Here is a 6,974-nt window from a genome sequence, read left to right on the forward strand (position 1 = left end):
ATTTCCTGACATAGGCAAATCAGAGCTCCACATTGGCACACAGTTCTGAATTGGCTGTAGTCAACAGAATACCTCCCAAATCTTTCATTTGATAATGAAAAGTCAGCTCTTCTCCAGCATTGATGGTTCTTGTAGAAAATAATGCAATTTGGGGGAGATGAGTATCAAGGTTACCAATGAAAGCACTGAACACTTGAAGATTTGGTTCACAACTGCAATTCACAAAATGAGATATATTTCCATATCAAGTTGCATCCACTGTGAATTAATCAGATTCATAGCCTAAATCAAAGAGATACATGATTCCTTTGTCATATCACTAATCCCGCCTTTCAGCTTCTTCACTGTGATTACCTCTCCAACAAACTCCATGACAAAACTCATTCTACTAATTTTCACAAGCATTTTTATATCCCAGCTGGTTCAAAAGATACAAAGAGAGTATTGTGTGCTTTTTTGTACAATCCTATTTGTACAATCACAAATCCACATTTGAACCCTGAGTTGCAGTCACAAATGAAGGTACCACCAGGTGGGATTTCAATTTGTTGGGTTTTATTATTATCCAAAAAAGAACTCCAGCTTCAGTGGCATAACATGTCTAAAAGAAACAATCTATGCATGAACAACCAATGATAGCTTCATTTACTAAGTTGGTTTGTATTCATTAACGTAGTAGAAATCTGAAGGTGGACCCTGTAAGTCAACAGCATTTTAAACAAATAGCAATCCTTTACAATTATTTCTTCTGTTGAGTTCATCTTTGTAGAGCTATTCTTTGTTTAGCCTTCTTTGCAAGGTATTCAGCAGTGGCAAGTTCAAAGCTTATTATTGTCTTTAAGAGTTATTGCTTTGCCTTTATCTACCTGAGATTAAAAATTACATTTGTCAGTAGAGAATTGCTGATGTAGTAATGGGCACTTGAGATTTTGCAGATTCCCAAGTATTTGTAGAATCTGGCCATCCTTTCCATTTACAAGATAACGTTCCATGTCCTTTGCTACCTTGGAGTCACACAAGTATTCCATATCATAACTGTTTAGATTCCATTTGGTGATTCCAATCAATTTACATGTGAATGTTTCATTTCTATTTAATTCCTGAAGAGTATCAAGCAAAATTTAGCAAGGCATACACCAAGCTCCTTGTCACCATTTTGTAGAGTTTTCAATCAAATTGGCACCATGGGATAGCTCAGCTGGGGCCAATCCCTCATCCCACCTCAGACCCATGGGATTCAGAAGCCTGGGCTGGGGTCTGAAATGCAAGAAGCCTACTGATGTCACCAGAGGCCAGTTCCCAAGTCATCATTCAATTTCATTTTTTTCCATATACTTTTTGAAGCCTCCTAGTATTAGTATTCTCAGAAACCTTAGACATGGTAACTGTGAGTCAGAATGAATTTGACGGCACTTAACAATAACAACAAGAAGTATGTTTATAGGACATGAACAGACACTTCACCACGGAAGACATTCAAGCAGCCAGCAAACATATGAAGAAATAAGATGCAAATGAAAACAACAATGAGAGATTATCTCAAACCAGCAATAACAACAAAGTTCAAAAAATCAGAGGACAATAAATGCTGACGAGGATGTGACGAGACTGGGACCCTCCTACTTTGCTGGTGAGAATGAAAAAATGGTCCAACCACTCTGGAAACTGGTATGGGCTTTCACAGAAAGTTGGAAAACAGAAATACCTTATGATCCAGCAATCCCTCTACTTAGTATACATTCACAAGAAATACAAGCCAGACCTAAAAGGTGTATTAGCACTTGCCCAGTGAAATAGGTTTCTTGTGGACCTTAAGTGGAATCCTAAGCCCCACCCAGAACCTTCTAAGGTGTGATATTCTGACTTGAAAGGACGAGCAGACCAGCCTGGAGCAGCTAGAGGAACATAAGATACCTCTTGAAAGGAAGATCAGCAGGGAAAATCCAAAACAAAAATGGCAGTTTGATTGCCTACTAGAACAAGCTAGTTGTTCAACAAAAAGCCATCAAGGAAAGCAATCAAGTTCTTCCAGGACAAACCCCCTTCCAAGACTGAAACTCAAAGGGAACACGTAAGCAAGCATGTAAGCTTGCTGGTGAACATGTTGGTGAGTGGAAGTGGGGGAAAGGCAGCAATGAAGAAATGGGCTGAGTTCAGCCATGTTCCTAGACACTCAATGAACTAGAGATGAGAGAGAGAAGAAGAAGGGCTGGTTGGTCCAAAGTATGATGAGACCTGGGGATTCCTGAGCCCATAAACAAGGACATAGCTACAGAGGGCTAAAACTGAGAGTGAAGCACCCAGCTTATATGAAGTGAGGGGAGATGCACAAGAATGCCCAAACTTGCAGATAATACCCATTTAACCTACCTTCAATGGCTTGATGATCAGAATTCAAACAGAGGAAGATGTAAAATAATAATAATAATAATTTGATAAAGGAAACAAGTGTAAATTGCTATAATCTGATGAACTTGACCTTTGCTTATGGATGTATTTGGTCAAAATACCAACTGAGAGGGAAAGAGTCTTCACATTAAAGATCAATCCTATTCCCTCTGTACACAGGGTTGATAGGGACAGGCAACTTAGAGACTGGCTACCTAAAACGGTAGACTATAAAGGCACGAAGTGCCTGGCTTACAAGTTTTCAAGAGGGAGTTTAGTTTCAGAGTGTACAGGGGAAGGTAGAATCCCCACTAAATAATTTTCATCTTATCTAGACAGGGCTGATGAAAGGATATAGAGATAAGATTCTTATGATTCAATAGTGACTAATTGTTATCATGACTAATGCGATTGGCACAACTGTAAAGGTAGAAGTTTTGTATCATAAAGTGGGGAAGAGTTAATCTTACATTCAAGGAACAGAGGAGAAAATTCAAGGGAGAAGAAAATGAAAGTAATGTGGAACCTTATCCAGAAAAGCAGCGACACCAGAGATGATGACATAGAGAGAGAGCGAACAGTTGAGGACTCTAGACTCACGGAAAGAGAAAGGCTGTGTGCTGGCAGCCAGGAGGCAGGCTTGGATAATGTGCCTTTGGGTTGTTTAAATTATTATATATTCCTGAGTGTTTTTGAGTACATCAAAAAACAAAACAGAACAAACAAGATGGTGGATTGGGCAGAAGTGCAGTGAGGAGCTCTATGAGCAACAACACAGAATACCGGACCAAGCAGGCTCAGGGGATGGTGCCAAAACTCTGAAACACATATAAAGGAATATTTAGAAGGTAGGAAGGCTTACAGCTAGGGGAATTTGAAGCAAAAGCAAGAAATCCATTACTTTGTAATTCAAGACGTTCAGCTGCTTCTGGAGCCACCATCTTGGTAGAGACCAAGTAGGGGAAGGATCAGAGCAGCTGTGGATTGCTGACAGAACAGCAGATATAAATGTGTGGACACTCTTTTTTTTTTTTTTTTTTGTAGCTGTTCATTGGTCTCTTGCTGTCTGTGCACGTCTCCAGTGTCTAGAGGGGGTGCCTGAGCAAGTGGACACCCCACCCCAATCCTTGGAGGGTTCTACTACACATGCACACAGATCTCCTCAAAATTTAAAGTGGCAGTTTCCACTTAAAACCAAACAGCAGTGCAAAATGGCCACCGCCAGCCCTGAACTGTTTATCACTAGGAAAAAGGCCTGAACAAGGATTGTGGAGCAAGACAGGCAGACTAAAAAGGAAACAGGCCAAAAATTAAATCCTGAGTTACATCACAATGACCAACAGTGGCATCTTGAAATTTCTCAGGAAGAAGAGGGAAAAGGGAAACCCATCTCCTGATCACATCTACCTGGAAGCAATCAGAAAGCATAAAACATACAAAAATACACATTCATCTAAGTATTAAGGCCAGAGGTAACTCCTGAATATGCCCGAAAAACAGAAACAGATGATCATATCTGCACATGTCCAGAAACAAGATAAAGTGACTGAGACAAATGATCTGGAAGTAGACTTACACTCCATACTGGAATATGGGCAGACTTTGGAAATGCCTGAGAAGGAATTCAGAAAAATGATTATAAAATGTATCAAAACACTATATAATGGAGTTGAGAAAAATAAGGAAGAAGTCAGGAAAGTGCTATAGGAACAAATAAGATAGATACAGCATTGGAAACAATTCAAAATGTACAGAAACAGGCTCAAATGATTAATAATAGAATATGAGCAATAGACAATACATTGAAAGGGCAAAGGAGTAGAGTTGAAGAGATAGAAGCCAGAATTAATGAACTAGAAGATAAATCTCTTAACACTACTAAGATAGAAGAGCAAGCACAAAAAAGGATAAAAAAATCCCAAGAAGGCCAAAGATGTATGTTGGAAAACATAAAGAAGAATAATTTAAGAATTATCAGCATTCTGGAACAGGAAGAATCACACAAGTCCACAGAGGAGATAGCTGAAGAGCTTCTGGAAGAAACTTTCCTAACATCCTGAAAAACAAAAAGATAAGCATTCAAGAAGCTCAACGAACCCCAGGAAAGGTAGACCCTAAAAGATAATCACCAAGACATATAATAATCAAGCTCTCTAAAATCAAAGATAAGGACAGGATCTTGAAAGCAGCTAGGGAAAAGAGAAATGTAACAACAACAACAAAAAAAAAATAGAGGTAATAAAACCAAATACTGTTGAATGATGATGCACTGAAGGGATTATAATCATTGCAATGAAACAAAATACAACAGGATGAATGTAAAACCAATGTTCATCCATGTAAACTATCACTCAACTCACAATAAAAACTTAAAAAAAAAAAAAAAAAAAAAGAAGAAGAAGAAATATGAGCCAGAACACAAGTAGATATATGCATACTAATGTTTATCACAGTACTGGTTATGAATCGGGCTGTGAACCACAAGGTTAGCAGTTCGAAACTACCAGCTGCTCTGCAGGAGAAAGATGAGGCTTTCTGCTCCCGTAAACATTTACAGCCTCAGAAACCCTGTTCATGGGTTGGAACCAACTCAACGGCACTTAGTAACAACAACAATCACAATAGCAAAAAGATGGAGACAGTCTAAATGGCCATCAACAGAATAATGGATAAACAAACTTTGATACATACATACAATGGAATACTATGCTACTCTGAAGAATAACAATGAATCTGTAAAACACCTCATAACATCAATGAACCTTGAGGACATTAAGCTGAGTGAAATTAGTCAGCCACAAAAGGAACAATATTGCATAAGATCATTATTATAAAAGCTTAAGAAAAGATAGCCATACTAAAAGAAATAAAAATTATTTGTTGGTAACCAGGTTTGGGAGGGAGGGGACAGTAGGGCACAAGTTAGGGGATGGTTACATCATCGCTATTGTTATTGTGTTATTGTTAAGCGCCATTGAGTGGGTTATTGTTAAGCACCATTGAGTGGGTGTTATTGTTAAGCGCCATTGAGTGGGTACCGACTCATAGAGACCCTATGCACAAAAGAACGAAACGCTGCACAATCCTGGGCCAACCTCACAATTCTTGTCATGCTTGAGCCCATTGATGCTGCCACTCTGCCAATCCATTTCACTGGGGGTCTTCCTCTGTTTCTCTGACCCTCCATCTTACCAAACATGATATCCTTCTCCAGGGACTGGTCCCTCCTGACAACATGTCCAAAGTACAAGAGACGAAGTTTGGCCATCCTGGCCTCCAAGGAGCACTTTGGCTGCACTTCTTCCAACACAGATCTGTTGGTTCTTTTGGCAGCCCAAGGCACTTTCAATATTCTACTCCAACACCATAACTCAAAAGCATCAATACCTCTACATTCTTCCTTATTTACTATCTAACTTTCGCTTTCATACGAGGTTATTGAAAATATCATGGCTTGGGTCAGGCACACCTTAGTCCTTAAGCTGACATATTTGCTCTTCAACTTTTTAAAAAGGTCTTGTGCAGCAGATTTGCCTAACACAATACGTCATTTTAATTTATTGACCACTGCTTCCAAGAGTGTTGATATTTGATCCAAGAAGAATGAAGTCCTTGACAACTTTAATCTTTTCTCCATTAATAAGAATGTTGTTTATTGGTCCATTGGTGAGGATTTTTGTTTTCTTTACATTGAGATATAATCTGTACCAAAGGCTGTGCTCTTTGATCTTCATCAGTATATATTTTCAGTCCTTTTCACTTTCAGCATGCAAAATTGTATCATCTGCATATCTCAGATTGTTAATGATTTTTTCTCCAATACTCAGGTGTTGGGAAGGGCAATATACAAGGAAAAGGAGAGCAAGGCACAAGAAAGAAAAGGGGGTGGAAGAACAAGGAAGATAGGGGAATATTTAGGTAGGTTTGCATGGGCTAAATGTAACAAAGGTAAATAGTGATGTATACTCAAACTTGGAACAACAGGGCTCTGTGATTGAGGGATCGAGGAATAGTCTGAGTGGCTAAAAGGGGGGAAATATTGTTAAGATACTTAACTGTCTTATGGATATTGGTTTCCCTTGCCTAATATTGGAAAACAAACTTAAGTGGGATAGAAAGGAATGTCAGGAAACATGATTACAAAAAGCCTGCAAGCTTATCTTCAGCCCATAACTGATTGGAATACTTTAAAGAGGTTCTAGAACTTGCCCAGTGAAATAGGTTTCTTGTAGAGCCTTTGTAAAATATAGGACCTTAGGTGGAATCCTGAGCCCCATTTAGAACCTTCTGAAGTGGGACATTCCCACTTGAAAGGACAAGCAGACCAACCCAGAACAGCTAGAGGAACAGAAGATATTTCTTGAAAGAAAGACTGTCAGTTATAAAAAACACAGCAGACTGTTTGGCTAGTACAAGAACAAACAAGCTGTTCGCCTGGACATCATCAAGGCAAGCTATCAAGTCCCCTCAGGACAAACTTCCTTCAAAGACTAAAACTCAAAGGGAACACAAGCAGGCTTGTAAGCTTGCTGGTGACCATGTTGGTCTACTTGTGAGTGGAAGTGGGGAAAAGGTAGTAATGAAGA

At 39.1% G+C, this 6,974-nt stretch overlaps 1 protein-coding gene and 1 pseudogene across 1 annotated transcript in view; both read right to left on the reverse strand.

The window, feature by feature from the left end:
• LOC102818628 overlaps positions 1-3,329 on the reverse strand; it is a 4,338-nt pseudogene extending 1,009 nt beyond the window's left edge.
• The window catches only part of LOC102819007 (putative leucine-rich repeat-containing protein DDB_G0290503-like), a gene marked incomplete at its 3' end in the record, with an annotated part of 310,097 nt that overhangs the window by 218,756 nt on the left and 84,367 nt on the right, over positions 1-6,974 (reverse strand). The window lies entirely within an intron of this gene.

The sequence above is a fragment of the Chrysochloris asiatica genome, unplaced genomic scaffold (assembly GCF_000296735.1).
Source record: "Chrysochloris asiatica unplaced genomic scaffold, ChrAsi1.0 scaffold00532, whole genome shotgun sequence".
Classification (NCBI taxonomy): Eukaryota; Metazoa; Chordata; class Mammalia; order Afrosoricida; family Chrysochloridae; genus Chrysochloris; species Chrysochloris asiatica.